At 47.2% G+C, this 25,476-nt stretch overlaps 1 protein-coding gene across 5 annotated transcripts in view; it reads right to left on the bottom strand.

Moving 5' to 3' along the window:
* The window catches only part of LOC147015930 (uncharacterized), a 131,379-nt gene that overhangs the window by 19,740 nt on the left and 86,163 nt on the right, over positions 1-25,476 (bottom strand). For 3 of the 5 annotated variants that reach the window (XR_015049931.1, XR_015049930.1, XR_015049932.1), the window contains 3 exons: positions 12,864-13,149; positions 3,955-10,744; positions 2,316-2,408 (listed from right to left, as the gene is read on the bottom strand). The gene's annotated coding sequence lies outside the window, so the exon portion shown is untranslated. Of the gene's footprint in view, positions 1-2,315; positions 2,409-3,954; positions 11,866-12,863; positions 15,526-25,476 lie in introns of those variants that run through there. The other 2 variants (XM_085848568.1, XM_085848570.1) reach the window with 2 other exon arrangements.

Below are 25,476 nucleotides of genomic sequence, written 5' to 3'. Positions count from 1 at the left end.
AACATTTTGAAAGGGGGTGTAGACTTTTTATAGGCACTGTACAAACAAAAAACAAACGATAACTAAACTACCCGCGACGAGTTTCGCGTGAAGAAAGCTGTTTGTCACACTCACATTTTCACCATTTTACACGTTATAAAACTAGAACGGCACTCAGTAGAGCACATACCTCTACCAAGCTGAACAGTTTACGTTTTGTATCCCACTGATAGGCCAGAAATGGATCTGGACCTGAACCAAAATCGAATCAGCTTGTTCTTGTCACCGAACCAACTCATCCACATAGTTTTGTCATAGCTCATCCACAACTTTTTTAGATATCATGCAATATGTCGTTTTTGGCCCTCTCTCTCAATGGTGAAGAATAAGTTTTAAAATTGTAGTCTCCGGACCTGGATTTGAATCTTCACAAAAATCTAATCAATTCATTTTTGTCACACACCCAACCTGTCCACCAAATTTCGCTCGAATCCGTCCATAACCTTTTAAGATATCCCGCTCACAGACAGACAAACAAACAAGAAGAAGACGTCATGCAGAGCACGATACTTGCAAAATCCATAAAACAAATTTGACTTCAAAATAATTGCTGATTGAATTCAATGACCAAATATGCAACTCCTTCAAATTTCAAGTGAATCGGATGAAAATTGACAATTTTAGAATTTGGCCAAAGTGGACCTGCAAAATAATTAGTGGTCGACTTCAGTGACCTGAAATATATTATATCCTCTTCAAATTTCAAGTGAATCGGATGAAAATTGAGGATTTTAGAAATACCACCTTAGTTGTTGACCTTAGAACTGTGTTGACCTTTTGGTCTATGTTGACCTTGAAAATAATTGACTGGTTGAATTCAGTGACCGGAAATATATATCCTCTTCAAATTTCAAGTCAATCGGACGAAAATTGAGGATTTTAGAAATACCTCCTCAGTTGTTGACCTTGGGACTATGTTGACCTTTTGGTCTATGTTGACCACAAAAATAATTGGCTGGTATAATTCAGTGACCTGATATGCAACTCCTCTTCAAATTTCAAGTCAATGGGATAAAATTTGTCAATTTTCGAAATTCGGCCTATGTTGTCCTTTTGGCCGATGTTGACCTCGAAAATAATTGGCTAGTCGAATTCAGTGACCTGAAATGTAAATCCTCTTCAAATTTCAGGTCAATCGGATGAAAATTGAGGATTTTAGAAATTTCACCCAAGTTGTTGACCTTTGGCCTATGTTTACCTTTTGACCTCAAAATCAAGAGGCTTCTTTCTTATGACAAACTCTACCATGTGGTGAAATTTCGTGAAGATCGGTTGAAATTGTGACCTGAAAGCGATAAATAGACAGACAAACAGACAGACGGAACAACAAAATCGACTAACAATTATACTTGAAAAATCTTCGACTTTGCAAGTCACAAGATGAATACATAACCTGTGTCCACCTCAGCCACCATCCTATAATTAATTGTAACTCCTGATGGCATTCCATGAAAACACGAGACCAAGTAACGATAAGACTGAGCACTTAATAAGGTAGGGCCGTGCTCGTTACCTCCGCCTCCGAAGGTGAACGGAGGTTATGTTTTAACTCCTGTCTGTCCGTTTGTTTGTCTGTGAACAGGATATATCATCCATGCTTGTCGCTCAGCATTAAGAAGGATAGAGCACAGACAACCTTAGGTTGGCAACCATTGTGCATGCTTGATGGGCCTATAATGGCCTCCTGTGTTTAAGTTCCTCATAATGGAACTCATAGTATTTGTCATTAAATAATATGAAAGCTTTGTGCATCCAAATTTGTGTTCAAAAGCGTTTCTTTCGACAATTTCCTTCGATATTGCGTTGAAGTAAAAAAAAAAAACAAAAAACAAAAAAACAGAGTCGAGGCTCCTGGAAGAGCTAGAACACAGAAAGGACAAGGATGTTACAGAACGAAAGGAACAGTAGAAAGAGAGGGAGATGGGTGGGGAAACACACCAACAGTGTGGTTGAGGAACAAAAATGGACTGGGAGGGATGAGGGACGTGGGGACGAATGAGGGACGTGGGGATGAATGAGGGACATGGGGAGGACACAGGGGGTGAGAACAAGATGTATACAACCACAAACTCTCAATCACAGATATGGAAGGAAAAGCAAAAATGGAACAAAAAAATAATAATAATAATAATAATAATAATAATAATAATAATAATAATAATAAAAGGATCAAGGGGAGGTTGAGGGAGCAGGGGGAGACCCGGTAACCTGGAAACCTGGAAAGAGGTGGGCTTGGGGAGAGTTTAAAATTAATATAACATGTTTCTTTAAAATACCTTTTTGTGAAAGCTTCTATCTTGTTTCAGTTTCATCCATGCCCAAGCATCCTTGTGGAGCTGTTGCCTTTCGATTCACGCCAAGTCACAGATCTGAGTTTAATAGGGAATAGGCATATGGTCGGGTGTGGAGCTCACAGCAGCATACAAAGGGTTTTCTTGGAAACTATAGATATTCACAAAGGTTCTAGGAAAACATAGATACTCACAGATGTCAAAGAAACCCCAACAGTTTGTTTAATTTTCAATCTACTTGTACAGGTAGATATCGTTAGGAAGGAAATGTTTTTTGAAAGCCCCTTGTATTGAATGGAAGATGATCATGATGTGTTGTTAGTGATAGGACTGGATCAAATAATAAGATATGATATGGCCACAGAGGTTTTCAGGACGCAGCAAATAAGACGCAGTGAAGATGAAGATAATCAAGGAAGAAGAGAAGACCTTAGTCCTGTTTGAGGTCTAGGTAGCGGAGCGGCGAGTCCTTTGAGTGACTGCGCATGGGACATCTGGAGATGGCGAAGTGAAAGTGACTTTTTCTGTTGGTAAACCATGCTGGAAAACGAAATGCCTGTGACACAAACGAACAGGAAGAATTTGAAATAGATTTGTTCAAAGACTTTGTGGTTACTTAACGGTGGCGATGGTGGTCGTTCAACGCCAAGACCTATAATCGACATAGCTCAAACGTTGATCTGTTACGGCATATCCATTAGCAGCTTGGATGATGGTGGGGTGCCGCTGGCGGGAATTGGTCATCATATGGCTGTGGTTGTTTCTTTGACCATTTCACATTTCATGGTCTGTGCTGGTCTTTAATTAATGGTCTGGCAGGATAGCATACAGGTACGCACACTCGCCTCTGAGCTGTCCTCTGTCGAACCTGAGTTCTAATGTCGACCCAGCTCTAAACTGTCATCCTCGTGTTTCACATGCAGGGGAGACATCTATGTATGTGTCATCAATGAGAAGGATGATGAGCCAGAGGACCCATCTACCAGCACTGGTTGTTGGTGGATGATGAAGATCCCACTTTGTCTTTCACAAACATTAGGCGGGCTATCACTGGCACCCTGAACAAATTTCAGTTACCTTCCACATTCAGCCGCACGTCAAGCCTGACCAGTCGGTTCATTAAAGACTTGGGGAAAAAGACATTCCTGGCCAAGCCCCCAAGAAGGTGGGAATGTGGGAAGGTGTCATTCTGCTAATATAATTTGAGCCGTTAAATAACATGAAAAAGAAGAAGGGGGAAGAGCACTGTAGGATATGCTAACACATTATGGAAGCATATGAACCATGCTTCCCCATTGTCTCGGGTCGCTCACCTGCATTTTTTCATTTATTTTTTCTTCATTTATTTATATTTTCATTTGTGGATGCTGCCAACGATTCTGTGGTTTTTTTTTCCGGTGTACTGGCTTCAATGTCCATCGGCACGCAAAATTTCAGCTTTCTACGTCACCCGGAAGGTACCGATCCTTAATATCAGTCAGTGAGTCAATCACTGGTTAGAAAGAGCTTTGTATATTAGACAATAAAGAAAACAAGATATTTGGAAATCTCAGGAAAACAATTATTGTTACAGGAAGCCTTGGGTAGACCCAAACCTGACGTTTTGTAGATGCATTCACTATACCTGCAGGACAGTATTGTCCATGCTCAGCTCGTATGCGATGGTCACAGTGTGTCCTTTGTACACTGGAGAGTGTGGGTCGTGCCCTCATCCTCCCACGCAGCAAGTTCCCACCGCACAGCTCTGCCACCCAGAGAGAGCAATGTAACAGCACACCGTTCACTACACCAGCACACTACCCATAGCCTTTCTGATGCTCTTATCTTGGTCAAGGCTCACCTGCTGCTTGTGTGTGTGTGTGTCCTTCACCAAATGTTCACCTCCAGAGGTTTGGGCCAGTAAATGGAAACAAAGCTTCGAACTGAGAACTACAGTCGATATAGTTTGCCATCAAGGTGGAGCATGCCAGGTATATGTTGTAGGAAGGTCCATCTGGCTGCACATTTCAAAACACAATGAAGTTAAAAAAATTTATTCTTTCTCTGGATACCTTTTAACCTTGGTCTGCATTAGTCTAGCATTGGGTATTGTCATTCTAATTTATTAATTTTTTTATGCAGGGTGTGGCTGCATCATTTTCTGGGGACACTGCTGTGTCAGTGATGCAATGCCCCAATAACCAGTAGGTTTTATTCATTTTGCCAACTTCAGAAGGATGACAGGCTGAGTGAACCCACCTGGTGTTAATTAAATAGTTAAAAAAAAACAGGGGCTTGAACTCAAGGGTCTAAAATCTTAAGCCAGCCACTTTAACCATGAAGCCAACACCAGGCCTGTCATTCTGATAATTAATCCATCCATCCATTGGGACCATACTCTGTGCAGTGCGTTGGTGCTGCTGAAGCAGTCTCCTTGGCTATTGGGCACAATCCTGGACGGGTCGTCACTCTGACACAGTATACTAGCATGCTGGCACTCATTTTTCTGACCTCAGAAAGATGACAGGCAGAGTCAACCCCACCTGGTATTATTTCAACAGCTGAGTGGGAATTATAACTCAGGATCCTGGGATCCCAAGCCACCACCCTAATAATGAAGCCAACACCAGGCCTGTCATTCTGATAATGACATCAAGCAATCAGTTTTCTGGACCAAATATCTCCAGGTGAATGTTTTTTTTTCTTCTTCATTAAGAACCCCAAATATTCCCACCTTGTGGGTCGGCTGGGAAAATCGGTGTTTGGCCGCAAGTCTTTCTGTAAGCAACTAGCCAGGCCCGACATTCGACTGGCAGCAAGTTGGCTGGGGTGCCGGTGATAACTCACTGACCCTTTTGTGAAAGATACCATGGGATCTTTAATGTGCATCAAGGTGCACACTGCAGACAGACGGGTCCACTGACTCATCGCCCATCCGAGGGACAGCACAAAAATTGATGCCTCGCCCTGCATGCCAAATACCAGGGTGACAGTTTGTAGCTCAGTCGAGATTCTAAGCCAGTCGAGACAGGTGAGTGTGCGTACCTCTAAGGTCTAAGCTATCCTGCCATCCCTAGGTGAATGTCATATTGCTATGAAACATTGAACGTTCCTGTTGCTGAATTATAATTCGGTCTGAAATGGTCTTATTGTCACCATTGATATAATTTCATTAAATTGTGCTTTTTGTTGCGTTTTATTTACTTATTTCTCAAGCAAAATTAAGTTCAAACAACAATGACACCTGAAAATGCTATCCAATGCCCTTTTCACATTGCAGTCTCGCCTTTTCAACTTTGGATCGTTTCCATCATTGTATCCTTCCCAATCATTACCTCCACCAACGTATGTGTCAGGCCAGGTCAGATTAGATGTGTGACTTGCTACATGTACCATGTAAACCTGTACCAACCTGTTCCATGGTCGGGTTGTCAGCGACGAAACCATCTCCCCCACAAAGTTTCTTGGTGAGGAGGGTGTATGATATGGACACCCAGCAGGATGAAGAACAAAGCCTGTCAAAGGGTGGAGGAGCTCCTTGTGAGCCAACAGCCATTCATATCTCGTGCCCAACTGTGTCTGCGGACGACCTCCGGCAGTTGGGTTACTTCTTATTAGGAGGTTGGTGGCAGGATTTGCACTCTGGCCACCGTAAAACCCTTCATTCCGCAATACATACAAAAAGCATTTAAAAAAAACCTGAAACCCACTCCGTGGGAGTACCTCCTGTGCAGCTTCCGTTCGCAGGGCAACTCACTGGATGATGGGATTGGGGCAAAGCCTTCGGGACCCCCAATCTTTGTTGATAGGAAGGAAACCATGGGGTAACATTCCCGGGTCAGATTATGGAAGTGTGCGTCAGAGTGGTGCTGAGGTATCGTCCACCAGACGGCGGTCTCCTTGGGTTAACCTGAGGTGGTCCCTGCGAGTGGGTGCCTGGAATGTCCTACCCCTAAGAGAGGATGATCACCTTTCTCTGTTATCATCTGAGCTCAAGCGTTTGGACATCAGTATTGCAGCACTCTCTAAGTTGCGGAGACCGGATTGCGGCGAGATCATGGTGAGTGGTTACACCTACTATTGGTCTGGTCACTCTGATGATTACCATGCCCAAGGAGTTGCTGTAGCTGTGTCCAATAAGCTGACTCCAATGATAATTGAAGTAACATCGGTCAATGAGCGTATTATGAGATTAAGGATTCGTCACTCCTTGGGTGTCATTTCCCTGGTCTCTGTTTATGCTCCGACTGAGGCGAGTGATCTCACCGTGAAGGATGCATTCCATGCCACGCTGAAGTCTGTGGTTTATCAGTGCCCCAGGCAAGATACGCTTCCAGTCTTGGGGGATTTCAATGCATCAACTGGAACTGATCGGGATGGTTATGAGATGTGAGTTGGTCCCCATGGGTCTGGAACTATGAACCAGAATAGCACTAAGTTCCTTGACTTTGCAAGAAGTCGTGGACTTAGGGTGGCTGGTTCATGGTTTCAGCGCCCACAGGCTCATCAATAGACTTGGCATTCCAACGCTGGCGGTGTGGCAAAGGAGATTGACCAGGTGCTCATTGATGGTGACTAGAGGATGATCCAGAATTGCTGGTTCCACAGGAGTGCTCAGTTCCTCAATACTGACCACAAGCTTGTTGTAGCAACTCTGAATTGCAGCATAAATGCAGGAGAATGGTACCATCTCAGCCTAGACTGGATGTCGGCAAACTCAAGGATAAGAGGGTAGCTGAGGAGTTTGCAAACAGGCTGAGTGGAGATTTGGGGGGTCTGGGTGCTTTTGGGGATCCTGAAGAGTTGTGTAGTGCCTTCAAGACCACCGTCCTTGATGTTGCTTTTGTCTCTTTTTTTAAGAAGAATTTTGTCTCTCAAGGGACACTGGATACCATTGACCAGAGACACAGGGCCAGGCCGAATGGCAGAGCTGAGCTGTTCACGGCGCTGAGGTGTAAAACTGTACATGCACCAAGGGTGGACAAGGAGGCCTATGTGCGAGGAATCTGTGAGGGGGTAGAGCATCACCTGTGGTCAAGTGATTCTCGTCCTGCTTACAGGGGAATTCATGCATCGCGTTCCTCTAAGCCCATCCCTCGGTGTACTGCAGTTAGAGCAGCGGGTGGTTAGAGCAGAGGCTCTTGACAGTGGAGTGCGAAGTGAAGGCCCGCTGAGCCAGTTACTTTGAGCGGCTGTACCAGGTTGATCCACCAGCTGTCGAGTTGGATATCAGGGGTGTTACAATCCCTATTGCTGACCCTCCAATCAACTGTGGTCCACCTTCGTTTGTGGAAACACGGGCTGCAGTGAATTGCTTGAAATGGGGTAAAGCTCTTGGGATCTGTGGCATCCATGCTGAACTTCTGAAGGTTGGTGGAAATGCTGTGCTCGTGTCGTTGCATGCATTTCTGTGCTCTGCCTTGAACACAGGCATCATCCCAACTGACTGAAAGAGGGGCCTTGTTGTCCTTCTCTGGAAAGCGAAGGGTGATCACCAAGACTGCAACAACTACCGAGGGGTGACGCTGCTCTCAGTGCCGGGCAAGGTCTTTGCTCAGATAATTCTCGATAGGGTTCGCCACCATCTGCTTGAGCACCAGTGTCCAGAGCAGTCAGGCTTTACACAAAAGAAGTCAATGATTGACTGTATCCTTGCTCTTCGGGTCCTCACCAAATGCAGACGAGAGTTTCGGCAGGGGCTGCTTGCAGCCTATGTTGATCTCTGTAAAACGTTCGATTCAATGAATCGGGATGCCCTCTGGAGGATTCTTGGTATTCATGGGGTGCCACCAAAACTGATCAATCTGATGTCTGAACTATATTCTGGTACTGCGAGTGCTGTGAGATGTGGTGATACCATCTCTGACTTATTTCCAGTTGTTACTGGAGTTCATCAGGGGTGTGTACTGGCCCCTACACTTTTCAGCACTTGTATGGACTAGATTCTAGGGAGGATGTCGGAGAGATCAAGCTGTGGTGTATCGTTTGGGAATGTGAGATCTCTGACCTTGATTTCGCAGATGATGCAGTCATCTTTGCGGAGACTCTAGATATCCTTTTGAGGGCCCTCAAGGAGCTGAATGAGGAGTCGGAGCTACTGGATTTACGTGTTTCCAGGGTCAAAACTGAGATCCAGGCTTTCAATGACATCTTGGATGCTGCTATCCTATCTGTACCTGTTTGTAGTGAGGATGTTGAGGTCACAGAGAGATTCACTTCCCTTGGCAGTGATATTTATGTCTCTGCTGGCAGTGAGCCAGAGGTCAACAGACATCTGGGTCAGGCCTGGGGAGTCATGGATTCACTGGATCATGGGGTGTGATGCTGCCAGTACCTGTGCGGGAGGACGAAAGTCCGAGTCTTCAGGTCCTTGGTGCTTCCAGTCTTTCCCTATGAATGTGAGACTTGGATTCTGGCCACGGATCTGAGAAGTAGACTTAATTCCTTTGGTACCAGGTCTCTTCGGAGAATCCTTGGCTATCGCTGATCAGACTTTGTGTCCAACGAGCGGTTGCTGAGAGACCCAAATGAGATTTGTTACCTGCATAGTCCGTGAGCCTCAGCTGCGGCTGTATGTACATGTGGCTCATTTTCCTGATGCTAATCTTGCTCACCAGATTCTCTCAGCGAGGGAGCCTCGTGAGTGGAGGAAGCCAATGGGCCAACCACATGCCTCGTAGTTGCAGCAGGTTGTTCAGCATCTCAAGGAGATGGGGATGGGCCAGGCATCTGCCTGGGGGATGGCCAGATGGAGGCCCCTGGAGTACTGGTGGAAAGTGGACGCAGCGACGCAAATACGATATAGCACACATGCTCCCATACCTGACCTGACCAACAAAGTTGGACGGAGTTAATGTTTTCACCCCTGTTGTTCTGTCTATCTGTTTGCGAGGAGGATGTCTCAAGACGTTATGGACGGATTCAGACAAAATCTGGTGCACAGGTTGGGTGTGTGATCAGGATGCATTGATTCGATTTTGGTGAAGATCTGGATCCGGATACAATAATTTTTTCAGTGATTCTTCACCATTGAGTGATGGGCCAAAACGATATATAGCATGATATCTCAAAACGTTATGGATGGATTGGAACAAATCTTCATGCATGAGTTGGGGAGGAGACAAGAACAAGTCGAATAGATTAGTTCTTCGTGCCTGTTGTTTGTGTCCTTTATGACATCCTTAAAAAGAGTAAGTTTCTTATTAGGAATGATTTTCAATTTTGATTGACTGTCAGACAGGCAGACAGACTAATATATTATCTCTCTTCTTCCCTCCCTCCTCTCTCTCTCTCTCTCTCTCTCTCTCTCTCTCTCTCTCTCTCTCTCTCTCTCTCTCTCTCTCTCTCTCTCTCTGTCTCTCTCGCTCTCCCTCTCTCTCTTTCTGTCTTTCTCTGTCTCTCTCGATCTCCCTCTCTCTGTCTCTGTCTATGTCTATGTGCACGTACGATCGGAACAAATTCAGAGCCAAAGTACTACTAAACAACAGGATTGTTTTCCTACTCATTGTTCAAAATATAACATTCAATTGTAATTAAATTGTTCATCGATCAGAAACTAACATTTGTAGATAGAACAGACAGACAGGCAAACAGACAGACAGACAGAAATGAACCAATTGCTTAACCCCGCTTTTCGCTTTGCATGTATGGGGTGTTTATTTTTACAAATATACTTTTAAAATTATAAACAAACTGCATTTCTTTGACTACGATTAATATCCCATTCCAAGAACATTCTGAATGCCCTCGTAGACACAAAAATAATAGATTTTGCCATTTTAATGTTTTGCAATTTTTAAACGTTTAATGACCTGAACAGACGTTTACATGTTTAAGCTTCCCAGCCATACTATAATTATATTATTTGTTGTGCCATATTTTACAAACACAACTTGAGAATGATATGATCAAAATGTAACATTTCTTGCACTCTTTCTCACGGCAGCCAAAACAACAGTTTTTTTTAATGAAAAGTGTGTTTTTTTTCTGATTTGATGAAGTGATCTTAATCACAATATTACTTCACTCTTCAGGACCCCAACATTAAACGATTGCTCTAAGGAAACACACACACACACACACACACACACACACACACACACACACACACACACACACACACACACACACACACACACACACACACACACACACACACACACACTTTCTCTGATTCTGATGTACCACACTCTGTTACAGAGTGTTACGCTCACCTGCTGCTGAAGCACTTTCTTGGCAAGTGTTATACTGGGTGGTTTGCCATTACCTTCCCAGGAGTAATTAGGACAGGAATTTGCAATTTTGTTCAGGGTGCCAGCGATAGCTCACCTACTCTTCACGAAGGACACTGTTGGGTCTTTCATGTCCACCAACTAATGCCGGCAGACGGGACACCCAGTTTAACGTCCAGTCCATCTGAGGGATGGCACACACATCTGTAAAAGACCAGGATAACAGTTTATAGCTGGGTCGGGATTCGAACCCAGACTCGACAACTTAGAGGCGAGTGTGCTATATCCTCCTGTGTGGGTTGTTTTCCCAGCTTTTCCCCCATTGCTCCCCTCTGTAGGTAATGAAACCTGTAGGCATAAAATAAGTGAAGGGGAAAAAGGGCTACTCCATGTTATGTTAGGTCGGGCTTCGTCCTGAGTTCATTCCCATTGTCTTTGTGTCAAATTAATTTCACTCTGGTGTCTTGTTTGAAATTATCATCTTGTAATTTGTTAATTATTATTATTAAATCGCTCATTCATTATCGGGATCGGGACCGGAAGGTCCCAATCTTTCATATCAGTCAGTGGTTACAAAAAGCTTTAAATCTTAGATATTATGTATAAAAAAATATTATCGATATACAGTTTCTATCCCTCGATACAACTAATAAATGTCAATGTGTGTGTGTATCTCCTCAAAACCATAAAACCTAGCAGCCTGAAACTTTACATGCATACTAAGGGAACTCCAAGGAAGTGCATGAGTGAAAATTGGGTGTTTGGGTTAATTAAAACACCCCTTTGAAGATAATTAACGGCATTATTTAATTATATCCTTAATCATGCGCTTCATCTGACACCTCATTCTCCCTTGACGGGGTCTTATTTCAACATTATTTGTGACTTGCTTGACAATACCTCGACTTGGAATAGCTCGCATTGATTTCTTAACGATAAATTGTGTTTTCCACTTACCTCACTCATATCATCGAATACCTGATCATCTTACCTATGGATCGATAGGAACAATGAAATATACGAGGACAGGTTTTGAGAGGCCCCTCCATTTTTGTGAGAGGTGGAGGGGGGGGGTTATTGGGAGGGAGAATGGAAAGAGGACAAATTTACCCTTGCGAAGAGTACTTTAACCTCAGCATTGTCCAGGTAAAATCTGAAATTGTAATACCCTCTGCCACCACCACGAGGTGTCGCTACATGGTACAAATTTACATATCCCCTGGCCCTCCACACCCCCGCGTGACGCCATGGCTACATCGCCTATGTTACCCCCCAAGCAAAGTTGTATTTGTACCCCGACTTTGTAACTTAAAAGATGGAGCCATGCATAAGGAACAAACAAAGCCACAGAGAAAGAGAGAGAGAGAGAGAGAGAGAGAGAGAGAGAGAGAGAGAGAGAGAGAGAGAGAGAGAGAGAGAGAGAGAGAGAGAGAGAGAGAGAGAGAGAGAGCCGAGAGAGGGAGAGAGGGAGAGACGGAGAGAGAGAGGGAGAGACGGAGAGAGAGAGGGAGAGAGGGAGAGACGGAGAGAGAGAGAGACGGGGAGAGAGACGGGGAGAGAGACGGGGAGAGAGACGGGGAGAGAGGGAGAGAGAGAGGGAGAGAGAGGGAGAGAGAGAGGGAGAGAGAGGGAGAGAGAGGGAGAGAGAGGGAGAGAGAGAGGGAGAGAGAGAGAGAGAGGGAGAGGGAGAGGGAGAGAGAGAGAGAGAGAGAGAGAGAGAGAGAGAGAGAGAGAGAGAGAGAGAGAGAGAAGGAGAGTGTGAGAGAAGGAGAAGGAGAAGGAGAAGAAGGAGAAGGAGAAGGAGGAGACGGAGAGAGAGAGAGAGAGAGAGAGAGAGAGAGAGAGAGAGAGAGAGAGAGAGAGAGAGAGAGAGAGAGAGAGAGAGACGTGTACACACACACACACACACACACACACACACACACACACACACACACACACACACACACACACACACACACACACACACACACACACAAACACACACACACACACACACACACACACACACACACACCTTTCTAAGCGGAGAATGTCCAATTTCCTTTCGCACCCCAAACTACCCTCGATAAAGTGCCTTCAGGAGCAAAAAGCTTGCAAAAGTGAGCACATACAAAGTGAAACAGGATTTCCATTGTCCAAGGCCTCAACATATCCTTTGTGTTTTTCATGGCTCCTGTGATAACATCTCAGAAAGCTTGTTGAAAACCCAATACATCTCAAAGGAAATAGCATGCAGCCAAATAGAAATACAATCATGCAGGATTCCTGTTTTATCAGCAGGATATTAATCTGTGACATTCAATCATGCGTGCCTCTTCACCTGCTGAGAGCAAGAAGACAAGGGATGCTCAAGCGGCCTCTGCAGGGTCTTGCAGCATAAACGGCTTCATATCACTCTTCTCCGCTCACGCACCCTCGGGCAGCCTCACATTAGTGGAAACAAAGGGTTTTTTGTTTTGTTTTATTATTTTTTCCAGGAACGTGTCTTGTGCCTGCTCGACAGACTGTCCTGCTGTGCCTTAGCTCCCCAGCAGTGGTCCTTGGCATATGCACAACAGGCCTCCAGAAACGGAAACATGCCAGGTACTGTGCCAGAGTTTTCAATGCTTTTCATGATGTTATCATGAAAAAGGAACAAACAAAACAGACAACAAACTTTTGTCAACACTACTAGTTGTTGAGAATTGTGGGCACGAACTCTGCTGATTTAGACTACCGATACATCCTGAACACAGTACACATCTGCAGAATATATTTCACATCATACTCCAAGATAAACCACATTATTCGAGATAACATTATTTTGACTTACCGCACATGTTAAAGATTCAGAAGTCGACAAAATTTACCAAAAACCTTCTCTACATATATCGGATAATTAACAACAAATGATCCATATTGCTGCAGCGATAAAATAAATTAGGAATGCTACAGGATGATGATTTTTCGTAGATTTTGAAGTTATTCGACCAGACACAAATGCCCATGACTGTATACTGCAGGCTATCTATCAAATATCGATCCATCAATTTCTCCATTAAGTGATTTCAATTACAAATTTGTCCTGCTGGTTGAATCACTACTGAGGCACGACAGTGCCACTGATGCATACCTCTATACATCCTCATCGGAATTTGGCCATGGTACAGCACACAATTGTCTACTCTTTTCTCATGAGCACATTAGTATATCTAATGTCCACTGGCAAATGCTACCAGATGATACAAGAAGCTTGACGTCCCATCATAAAGGATGGTGCACTCATTACAACGTCATGCATCCTGGGAAGCACCAGGATGACAATTTATCTTCGAGTCAGGGAATCAAACTCAGACTTGACAGCTGAAAAGAGAGGGCACGACACCTGAACCATCATGCCAGCCTATTGGAGATCATTAACACAGATTATAGTAATAAAAAAGCAACAGACAGGAGAAGGAAGAAAAACAAATGGTCAAAAAATGAGCACTTATTTATGAGGTAAAGGAGACAGTGAGGCAAAGATAACCACGATTGATAACCTCGCTACCTTAAATCACTAACTGTCCTACTGCTCGAGAGCCTTTCACATTGCCTTCATATCCATTTCCTGCAACATTATTGTCCACAATTGGAAATATTTGGAATATATTCAGCATTTTATTTCAAAAATGCATTTCCTTGTAATGTTGCTATTTATTGTTGTAAACCAATTTTCGGACGCATGGTAAAAATATAAAACTGCATTATAATACAGGCACATGTTGAAAAGAATAACTTTGCATTATGGTGTCTGGATTAAATTGTCATCTTTCATAATGGAAACAAAACTAACATTTAAATGTTTTTTGTCATCGATGGGCTGAACCTCTGAGGCCACATTTCCACGAATCGGAATTGTCCCGACAAACGTGAATGGAAAAATATCGCGATGTTGATGATGGCTACGATAAACACGAGGTGATGGCGATGATCGATACATTGCCTTTATGGCGGCCTCTTCTTTACCTCGAAAAACATGCCGCATCCTTTCATGCTTTTCTCGATATACAGGATTGCGTGGTTCTTGGAAGTATATTGAAAGCGATTTGTATTCTACAGTGTTCAAGTGTATAATTCAATTTCAATAAAGGTTTAAAGGCATATAAATAAAATCAATTACAGGTTTTATCACCGTTTTCCCCAGCGTCTATTACACGACTCTATGTAACACATTATATTAGTTATTCATCCCTGTCGTTTGTGTGCATTATAACATCCTTTAAAACAGTAAGTTTCCTGTTTGGAATGATTTTCAATTTTGTTTGACTGCCAGGCAAGCAGACGAGTCGAAGTATTATCTCAAGTCTTTCTGTGCATATGTGGTCGGGCCAAATTCAGGGCCAAAATATGATAAAACGAACCACTCGTCTTCCAATTCATGTTCCAATTATTGTTCAAAATATAACATTCAATTTAAATAAGCTGTTCCTTGATCATGAACTGATAAGATGGATGAACAGACAGACATGAACCAATTGCTTAACCCTGCTTTTTGCTTGCTTGCACAGGGTAACACCAACAACGAACTTGTGACAAATGAAACTTGAAAGCATCCCAAAATGCAAAGCATGGTTTTCTGGCACACAGTCCATTAGCCGTCACGTTGACCTGCATCCTGCTCATCGAGGATTGCACAATCACCCACTGCCCCCACCCGGAACGTGTCTTGTGCGAAAGCCAAAACGAATACACAAATCCAGATCAGACATGGAACACGTGACACCGAACCTGTGACCCAAACATCTAACCTGGAAGCAAATCCACCCACAAATCCCACTCTCATTATTAAATCCGTCCCAAGCCTCACACTGATTGGGCCCCCTCGCAGCCCAATCGTGACATGCAGTCATTCACTTTGGACACAAGTACAGTTAACATCTCTGCACGTGCAGTGTTATACATTTTCTTACCTCTGAGGATGGAAGATAGTGCTGTTCTGGAACGTCAGGCTTTTCATGAAGACTTTTATTATTTATTATTTTAGGCTCAGTATGCTTTTACTCTTCCTACAAGTGTTTCCTGAGTTACATATACATATATATATATATATATATATATATATATATATACATATATATATATATATATATATATATATATATATATATATATATATATATATATATATATATATATATATATATATATTGTTGCGGTCTTCGCGCCCGCCGGCGTGCGACGGCCACGTAACTCGAATCGCGGCACGTCGCCCACCGGACGGACAATCCAGTCGTGACCCTCTCGGACTAACGCCGGGAACCAGTCACGGGTGGACCTTTCGGTCTCACCGCGATCGAGCCAATCAGCCCCCGCGTGGGATAGGGTTGCTCGCCAAATTCGAACTACCTAAGTACCCACGCGGAGGGTAGACCGGGCGATCGCACCTCGCCGCAGGTCGACTTCGGACACGGGCCACTTAAGCGACCCGTTCCGTACTATCAGAATAACCGAGCGGTGTTATCGTCGACCTCGACGGTTCGATTAATTATCGGGCGTATTCAGCCCACTACCAACCCTTTACGTGAAGCAAGATGGGGATTCAATGGAGGAAAAGACGAAGCGAAGCGGGAGAACAGTTCAACAATAAAGCACATTTATTCGCGGCACACGGGAAGCACACAAATACAATTCCACCAAATGCACACAAAAAAAGAAAACACAATTCCATTTACACAAAAAGCAAACATAAAAGTGAAAACACAGTGCAGAGCTAATACCGACTACCGAGCACACGGCAACACTTATACAATTCTACTTCACAGACGGCGCCGACAACACATACCCAAAACCAAGGAAAAGAAATCCCCCAAGAATGAGGTAGGCCTGAGGCCGAGACCGGGTCGGGCCTACCCGTCTGGTGATGAGGCGCGGAGCGGCGATGGCCCCGCAACCCGCGGGCCTCGTGGACAGTGCCTGGCAGGGGGTGGGAACGGGGCCCCCTTGGTCGCACTATCTCAGCGCGGGGGGAAACAGGAGGGGGTTGCTGATGCTCGGGGTATAGAGGATCTTTATTATCCCTGGTGTGCGTCTCCACCTCGGCCAGGTCGCGCTGCCGGCCTCCCTCGGGCGTGCAGCTCCTGGCACCGACGCGAACACCCCCTCGTCCGACTCTCTTCAGCTTCTCCAGCCACTGCAGGCTTCGGGCTCCAGACTTCTTTCGTTCTCGTTTGCGACTCTCCTTTGCGACTGCGACTCTCCTCTGACTGACGAACACCGTCCTTTTATCCCCCCGTAACTTCGCCTTTGACCCCCTCCCTTTGACCTTTCACCTCGCTCCCCATTGGCCCGAGAAAAAGTGGGCGTGAAGGCCTTTGATCCACAAATTTGCATATATCGATCGCCCTGGGGGCGGGCCAGTCGCCCCTCGCTACCGATTGGACGGCAAAAAGTGGGCGTGTGTCGTTTTTGATCCGTTTTTGAAGCACAAAATCCGTGATTTTGTACACGCTGTTCAACGTGCGCCCTACACGAGTCCAGCATCGGTGCCCATGAGTGGCGCGAGATGACGGTGATGCGATGGTGGCGAGTTGTGACGGTAAAGGTCGTGGCGGTTGTGGTGAAGCGGCGTTGTGGTTGGTGGTTGTTGTTGTGGTTGTGATGGTAGCGGTTGGTCCAAAATAAAGATAGTAAAAGAAAAACGGCTATCCTAAAGAGTCGCAGCACGTATAAATGACATGTATTCCCACTAGACAACGGGTTTGGGCCTAACTACACATGCACTTACCGAGATACCTCACCTAAGGGACCTGAATGGTGGTTTGCGAATCTGGTAACCACAACACTACCCCCTTCCCTTTTTACAGACTCGTCCCGAGTCGTCAAATTTTCGTGTGCCATCATGTGTAGTTTTCCCCTAGTACACTTTACCTACGGATCCCTGAGTGCGACATTCATGGTATTCGTGTCCCCAAAATAAATAACCTGAGGGCTGCGTAACTATCTAAACAAACTCACTCATACGGACGACTTAAATAAAATTGCCGGCGCTAAGACATACATGCCGGGGGCGCACTCATATTTACAGTACATCTTACCTTAACTTACAAATTTTACACTAAACCATGGCCCAGGATCATTAACTCTGCAAAAAGAAAGCAGTTAGCAGGGAGCCAGGCTGCCCGCATGCAGTCTCTGGCTCAAACAATGCAGGTGACAGGGAACGTGGCTGGCTGCTCACACGCAGTCCAAGGCCTTCCCTTTTGAACTGAACGCAGTGAACCACAACGGTGCATGGGCCGCACAACGCAGTCTCCGTGCCAGCTCAAGTGGCACACGCAATGAGCACAACGAATGAATGGATGAATGGATGGACGCAAAACACGGTGCACGGGCTGCCACTGCAGGCCCGCGTTGTAGCTGCCAACAGGACAGTTCTCGCAGCTTGCAAACTGTTGCTTTCTGATCCTGGCGCACATGGAAACGAACAGGGGGGGGGGCAAAGCAAAAATTGAACGGGGCTGGTGAACATGGGCAGTGGGCATGGCATGGCAAAGGTGAGCAGGCAAACACAGCCGGCAGATGAACTGGCCGGCACAGGCCTTGAAGTACCACAGCTGCAGACGAAGTGGCCGGCACAGGCCTTGCAGCAACACAACAGCTGCCGATCAAGTGGGCCGGCACAGGCCTTGAAGACAAAACACGGCCAGCCGATGAAGTTGGCCAGCTTTTGCCGTTCAGTGGAGGTTGGTGGAGGGAGTGCGGTGGTGCTGGCCACTTGGAAGGCGGGCTCGGACCTACCTACCTGTCTCCCTCCCACCTATCGCCTTTGCCTGTCACTGTACATACCCACTCCCTTAATTTGTCAAACCCCAATTTAGCCCCAACTTATTTTTTTGTTGTTTTTATTTTTACTTCCCCACTATAAATCGTCCCCTAACCCCCTTTATCGTCCTTGTTCGGCTAACCTATCCTGTCACCTAGCCTACTCCCAACCCCTACGTTCCCTTCCCGGAGGGGAACAAGGGAGAGCTAACGTCCTGTGTCGAGGCCCAACGAAGCCTCAGAATGGCCTCCCCAGAGTTTGGCGATCTTAACACCAAGTGGGTCCAGCGGCCCACAACGACAGCGAGGGGATGGATGGTGCGGAGGGGTACATCTCCTAATCTATCCTAACCATTTAACTGTTAAACTACCCCGGGGCTTTCAACAAGCGCCTCTCGCTTAAACTATTGGTTCTAACAACCCAGATTCCCGTCGCCTGTGTTGGTGTCCTTACAATTTCGGGCCTCGCCCCCCAATTTTCTCTCCGTGCCCTCACACGGTCTCCTGGCTGGGACACGTGGCTCCCTTTGGCAGGCACGACCCTCTGCCGATTCTCCCGCTATGGCACCCCGGGCACTACACTGCCTCCGAGCCTACCAGCTCCCTAACACCGGGGAGTGCCCCCATGGCACCTCCCCTGAAACGCACACGTGGCAGGCCGGCCTCCCGGGCCCCTTTCCGAGGGTCACCCGTGCCCACAACACTGCCCACGCGGCTAATGGCGCCCCGGGCCCCCGCACCAAGCAGGCGCACCCGTGCCCACTACTCTATCCCGGCCCCCCATGGGCCCTTGGCCTACCGCGGCCGACTAGCCTGGTGCCCGGGGTACCCACTCAGCGATACTCACCTTTCGCAGCCACGCTCCCAAGCCCGTCAACAGGGCTCCTGCACCCCTCCAAATGGGTCTCGAGCCTACTTTCCCACCAACAACAAAACGACCTCCATTTTTCAATTTGACTAACCCAGCTAACTCACTCTACACTGACCCCGGGGTCCCTTGGGCGGGAGTCACTCCTCCCCCCAATCACTCATCGCACCATGCATTCCCCATTCGCTCCACTCACACAGACCCGCTGGCCTCACTCACTCATCAAGTACTCAACTCACAACTCACCAACTCTTCAACACACACACCGCTGAACTCTGCCATCCTTCTAACTACATCCCCTAACTCGTGCTCCCACGTCGTCCCTTAAACTAGTAGCACGTTCCTTTTAACACTACGTAGCTAAGCTACGTCCCCTCTACACATCCACAAGTCTGTCACTGTCCTCAAATGTCCCATTTTATTTCCCAACCTAAATCTGGCTACAATCCCTCTAACTAATCCATTCCACGGACTCCATGAGGACTTACCCCTGCCCCATGAAGTCGGTCTAACTAAGCTAACCCTTCCCCCTAACTAGTTTCCATCCTGTGCCCAGGTAAGGGGGTCTTTCACCCCTTGCCCAGGAATCCTGTACACCCGAAAGTGAGGCTTGCTTTTTATTTATTTATTTATTTTTTTCCCCATGCGCAGCACCTGCGCGGCAACTCAGAGCTCGCGCACTTTGCACCTGTCCGTGACGTCATGCAGCTGCACGTGTTCCTCGTCCCTCCTTGGACGGTGCCATCCGGCAGAGATACCCCTCCTGCCGGATTCCAACCACACGTGCAGCCATGACGTCACCGTGCGCAAAAAAAAAACACAAGCCCCACGTCTCGAGGGGTTTCCCACGCGAACACATGTGCTTTGCCCGTTGGAGCTTAACACACACGATCGCGTGGAGAACCCGTCCGGTCCAAATCCGTTTACCTGCCTAAACTTTGTCCGTCCGCGGGATCGGCAAATCCACCGCGTGCGTTTCCGGACCGGGACTTCACTCTCGCAAGGGAGCACGTGGTGGTCTCGTGCGTTGCACAGCACGAACCGCGTGCTCACTGCTGGGTGAACCCGGCACGGTCCTCGAAACAACTACAGCCGCTACTCGGCTTTCTTTCTTCTCATGTCGCCTTCGTCGTCGCCATTCAACCCACGCACACCTGCGTGTTACGACGCACACAGTCCACTCCATCACATTCACACCGGGAGACGCGGCTGCGTGCTCCCGCATGCCAACCGACATCTCCCTCACATACCGCTCTCTCACACACACGGTCTCCCTGGCACACAGCGACCTTGCACACGGCCGTTCACTCACGCGTGCCTCACTACTCACACAAACCATACTACTCACACGTGGTGCTCTATTCACTCGCGCGGGGGCACTCACCCGCGGTGCCTCACCCACACACGCGAGGGCACTCAACCGCTGTGCCTCACCCACACACCGTGCCTCACTCATACACGCGGGGGCACTCACCCGCGGTACCTCACTCATACACACGGCGACACTCACACACGCGGTCTCTGATACACAACGCCGTTAACTCATACACGCGGGGGCACTCACCCGCGGTTCCTCACTCATACTGGCCGTTTCACTCACACACACGGCCTCTTCCACACACGGTGCCTCACCCACACACGCGGGGGCACTAACCCGCGGTGCCTCACTCACACTCCGTGCCTCATCCACACACGGCGTGCTGGGAAGCACGTACTCCGGCACCATCGCCACCACACCACTCACACGTGGTGCCTCACTCATACTGGCCGTTTCACTCACACACACGGCCTCACTCACACACGGTGCCCCATCCACACCCGGCGTGCTGGGAAGCACGCACTCTGGCACCATCGCCACCACACCACTCACACACGGGGTCGCTTCCACACACGGGGACGCACTCACGCCTTGCACCACACACACAGGGACAACTACACTGGGGATTCGTATCCCCACAAGGGTCTCCGGGGCCTCTATACCCCCCAAGCTCTCCGTGCACCCGTCCACAGCACTCGTCCCCTCAACCTCGCAAAACACGACCGAACTCACCTGGTCGTGACTCGCCTCAAGGGGGCATACTCCCTCCCCTTGTTCCTGGAGGAGGCCATCCAACTGCTCGCACCGGGTCCCTGCACGCTCCGCGAGCTCACCCCCATTATCCTCCACTTCCTCCGTGTGTGTGTGTGCGTCACTTACCCCGTCTTCATCGTGCAGTCTTCCCTCTATCGTTCCCATCTCCCGTGTCTCTGCCAACTCGGTCACCTCTTCACCCTTTACCTCCCTTGTCTCAACTATTATTATTTCCTTTGTCGTCACCTCGTGTCTCGTCTCACACGTTTTGGTCTCCCCATTTAATTTTTCCCTTTCGGTCATCGTGACGACCCTCGCCCAACACGCCCCCCGAATTATTTTTTCACCCGCCTCCACCGCGGGCCTGTCAGCCGTTGCACCCCCTTCCAACTCGTTTGTTCCTACACGTGGAGTCGCCATTTTTATCTCCCTGGTCACGGCCTTCATGCCCGCCTGCAGGCATCGGCCCATGTTCTGCGTCTCACCCCGTAGTTCTTTCATTTCTTCCCTCATTTGCTGTGTATTCGCATCCATCGTCGTTTTCACTTCATTTGTATTTGTATCCATCTTTTCGTTCATGCCTTTCATTTCGTTTGTATTTGTATCCATCTTTTCGTTTATTTGTTTGTTCATTGCCGCCAGCATGGCGAATAGCTGGGCCATGTCGGGTGCGCTTGGGTGAGCCGATTCGGCAGGGGTTGGGGAAGGGTCTTGGTGGAGAGGGGGGGGGAGGTGTCATACACTGCGGCCGCTGCCGCACCCATTTCAGGTTCTGGGTTCAGTTGGGCGAGTCCGTGTTCCTGCACAATCAACATTTCCTGCTCGGGGATTCCATCCTGGACCATGGACTCTACATTACCACACATATACATTTCTAATACCCCCGGCTCCCGCTCGCCTTGAGACGCCATCTTGCTTCTCGTGAAGGGTTAATTTGCTCGCTCGTAATTTGGAGGGAATCGGGGGTCGCTTCTCTCACCCCTGGACCGATTCCCGTAAATTTAGCCGGAGACAGGAGAGCCCGTTTTCCTGTTCTCCGATACCAGTGCCGAGAGGAGGGCGATGAATTTGTATCCCACTCCTGACACCAGTGTTGCGGTCTTCGCGCCCGCCGGCGTGCGACGGCCACGTAACTCGAATCGCGGCACGTCGCCCACCGGACGGACAATCCAGTCGTGACCCTCTCGGACTAACGCCGGGAACCAGTCACGGGTGGACCTTTCGGTCTCACCGCGATCGAGCCAATCAGCCCCCGCGTGGGATAGGGTTGCTCGCCAAATTCAAACTACCTAAGTACCCACGCGGAGGGTAGACCGGGCGATCGCACCTCGCCGCAGGTCGACTTCGGACACGGGCCACTTAAGCGACCCGTTCCGTACTATCAGAATAACCGAGCGGTGTTATCGTCGACCTCGACGGTTCGATTAATTATCGGGCGTATTCAGCCCACTACCAACCCTTTACGTGAAGCAAGATGGGGATTCAATGGAGGAAAAGACGAAGCGAAGCGGGAGAACAGTTCAACAATAAAGCACATTTATTCGCGGCACACGGGAAGCACACAAATACAATTCCACCAAATGCACACAAAAAAAGAAAACACAATTCCATTTACACAAAAAGCAAACATAAAAGTGAAAACACAGTGCAGAGCTAATACCGACTACCGAGCACACGGCAACACTTATACAATTCTACTTCACAGACGGCGCCGACAACACATACCCAAAACCAAGGAAAAGAAATCCCCCAAGAATGAGGTAGGCCTGAGGCCGAGACCGGGTCGGGCCTACCCGTCTGGTGATGAGGCGCGGAGCGGCGATGGCCCCGCAACCCGCGGGCCTCGTGGACAGTGCCTGGCAGGGGGTGGGAACGGGCCCCCTTGGTCGCACTATCTCAGCGCGGGGGGAAACAGGAGGGGGTTGCTGATGCTCGGGGTATAGAGGATCTTTATTATCCCTGGTGTGCGTCTCCACCTCGGCCAGGTCGCGCTGCCGGCCTCCCTCGGGCGTGCAGCTCCTGGCACCGACGCGAACACCCCCTCGTCCGACTCTCTTCAGCTTCTCCAGCCACTGCAGGCTTCGGGCTCCAGACTTCTTTCGTTCTCGTTTGCGACTCTCCTTTGCGACTGCGACTCTCCTCTGACTGACGAACACCGTCCTTTTATCCCCCCGTAACTTCGCCTTTGACCCCCTCCCTTTGACCTTTCACCTCGCTCCCCATTGGCCCGAGAAAAAGTGGGCGTGAAGGCTTTTTGATCCACAAATTTGCATATATCGATCGCCCTGGGGGCGGGGCCAATTCGCCCCTCGCTTACCGATTGGACGGCAAAAAGTGGGCGTGTGTCGTTTTTGATCCGTTTTTGAAGCACAAAATCCGTGATTTTGTACACGCTGTTCAACGTGCGCCCTACACGAGTCCAGCATCGGTGCCCATGAGTGGCGCGAGATGACGGTGATGCGATGGTGGCGAGTTGTGACGGTAAAGGTCGTGGCGGTTGTGGTGAAGCGGCGTTGTGGTTGGTGGTTGTTGTTGTGGTTGTGATGGTAGCGGTTGGTCCAAAATAAAGATAGTAAAAGAAAAACGGCTATCCTAAAGAGTCGCAGCACGTATAAATGACATGTATTCCCACTAGACAACGGGTTTGGGCCTAACTACACATGCACTTACCGAGATACCTCACCTAAGGGACCTGAATGGTGGTTTGCGAATCTGGTAACCACAACAATATATATATATATATATATATATATATATATATATATATATATATATATATATATATATATATATATATATCTTCTTCTTTCGGCTGCTCCTGTTAGGGGTCGCCACAGCGGATCATCCGTACGATCCGCATAGTGATTTGGCTTACTTTTTATGCCGGATGCCCTTCCTGACGCAACCCTGGTCGCCTCTTACAACACAGGGATATGGTACACCTATTCTAACCGGGGCAGACACCGGGCCCAGGACACTGGTAATCATTTCGCCGACCTCGGAAGGATGACAGGCTGAGTCAACCCCTTGGTGTATTAATTCAGTGGCCCAACGGGGCTTGAACTCAGGACCTTTTGGATCCCAAGCCGCTGCCCGAACCACTGCGCCAACACCAGGCTTCTTCATTTTACTCAAACACTTACCTATAAATAGTAAAACCAGAAAAACTGATAATTTTGCAGTGGTCTCTTAATTTTTTCCAGAGCTGTATATGGATGGTCTAAGAATCAAGAATCAAAGAATTGACTGTACTAAGAATCAAAAGCAGGATGCCATCAATGGAGCAAAATGGATCTTAGAAAAGCCCTGTTGCCCTTCCACATCAAGGCAGAACTTTGGTGGACAATCAAACCATTAAAAAACATATATACATATATATATATATATATATATATATATATATATATATATATATACACATATATATATATATATATATATATATATACACATATATATATATATATATATATATATATATATATATATATATATATATATATATATATATATATATATATATACACATATATATATATATATATATATATATATATATATATATATATATATATATACACATATATATATATATATATATATATATATATATATATATATATATATATATATTGTTGTGGTTACCAGATTCGCAAACCACCATTCAGGTCCCTTAGGTGAGGTATCTCGGTAAGTGCATGTGTAGTTAGGCCCAAACCCGTTGTCTAGTGGGAATACATGTCATTTATACGTGCTGCGACTCTTCAGGATAGCCGTTTTTCTTTTACTATCTTTATTTTGGACCAACCGCCATGATCACAACCACAACATCAACCACCGACCACAACCACCGCTTCACCACAACCGCCACGACCTTCACGCACACCTCACAACCGTAGCATCGCATCACCGTCATCTCGCGCCACTCATGGGCACCGATGCTGGACTCGTGCAGAACGCGCGTCGAACAGCGTGTACAAAATCACGGATTTTCTGCTTCAAAAACGGATCAAAAACGACACACGCCCACTTTTTGCCGTCCAATCGGTGAGCGAGGGGCGATTTGGCCCCGCCTCCAGAACGATCGATATATGCAAATTTGTGGATCAAAAAGCCTTCACGCCCACTTTTTCTCGGGCCAATGGGGAGCGAGGTGAAAGGTCAAAGGGAGGGGGTCAAAGGCGAAGTTACGGGGGGATAAAAGGTCGGTCG

The sequence above is a fragment of the Eptatretus burgeri genome, chromosome 12, assembly GCF_056783735.1.
Source record: "Eptatretus burgeri isolate ZD-2024b chromosome 12, Ebu_testis_v1, whole genome shotgun sequence".
Taxonomy (NCBI): domain Eukaryota; kingdom Metazoa; phylum Chordata; class Myxini; order Myxiniformes; family Myxinidae; genus Eptatretus; species Eptatretus burgeri.
Note: the sequence above shows the minus strand (reverse complement) of the source record. Positions and strands in the feature narration are given on the sequence as shown.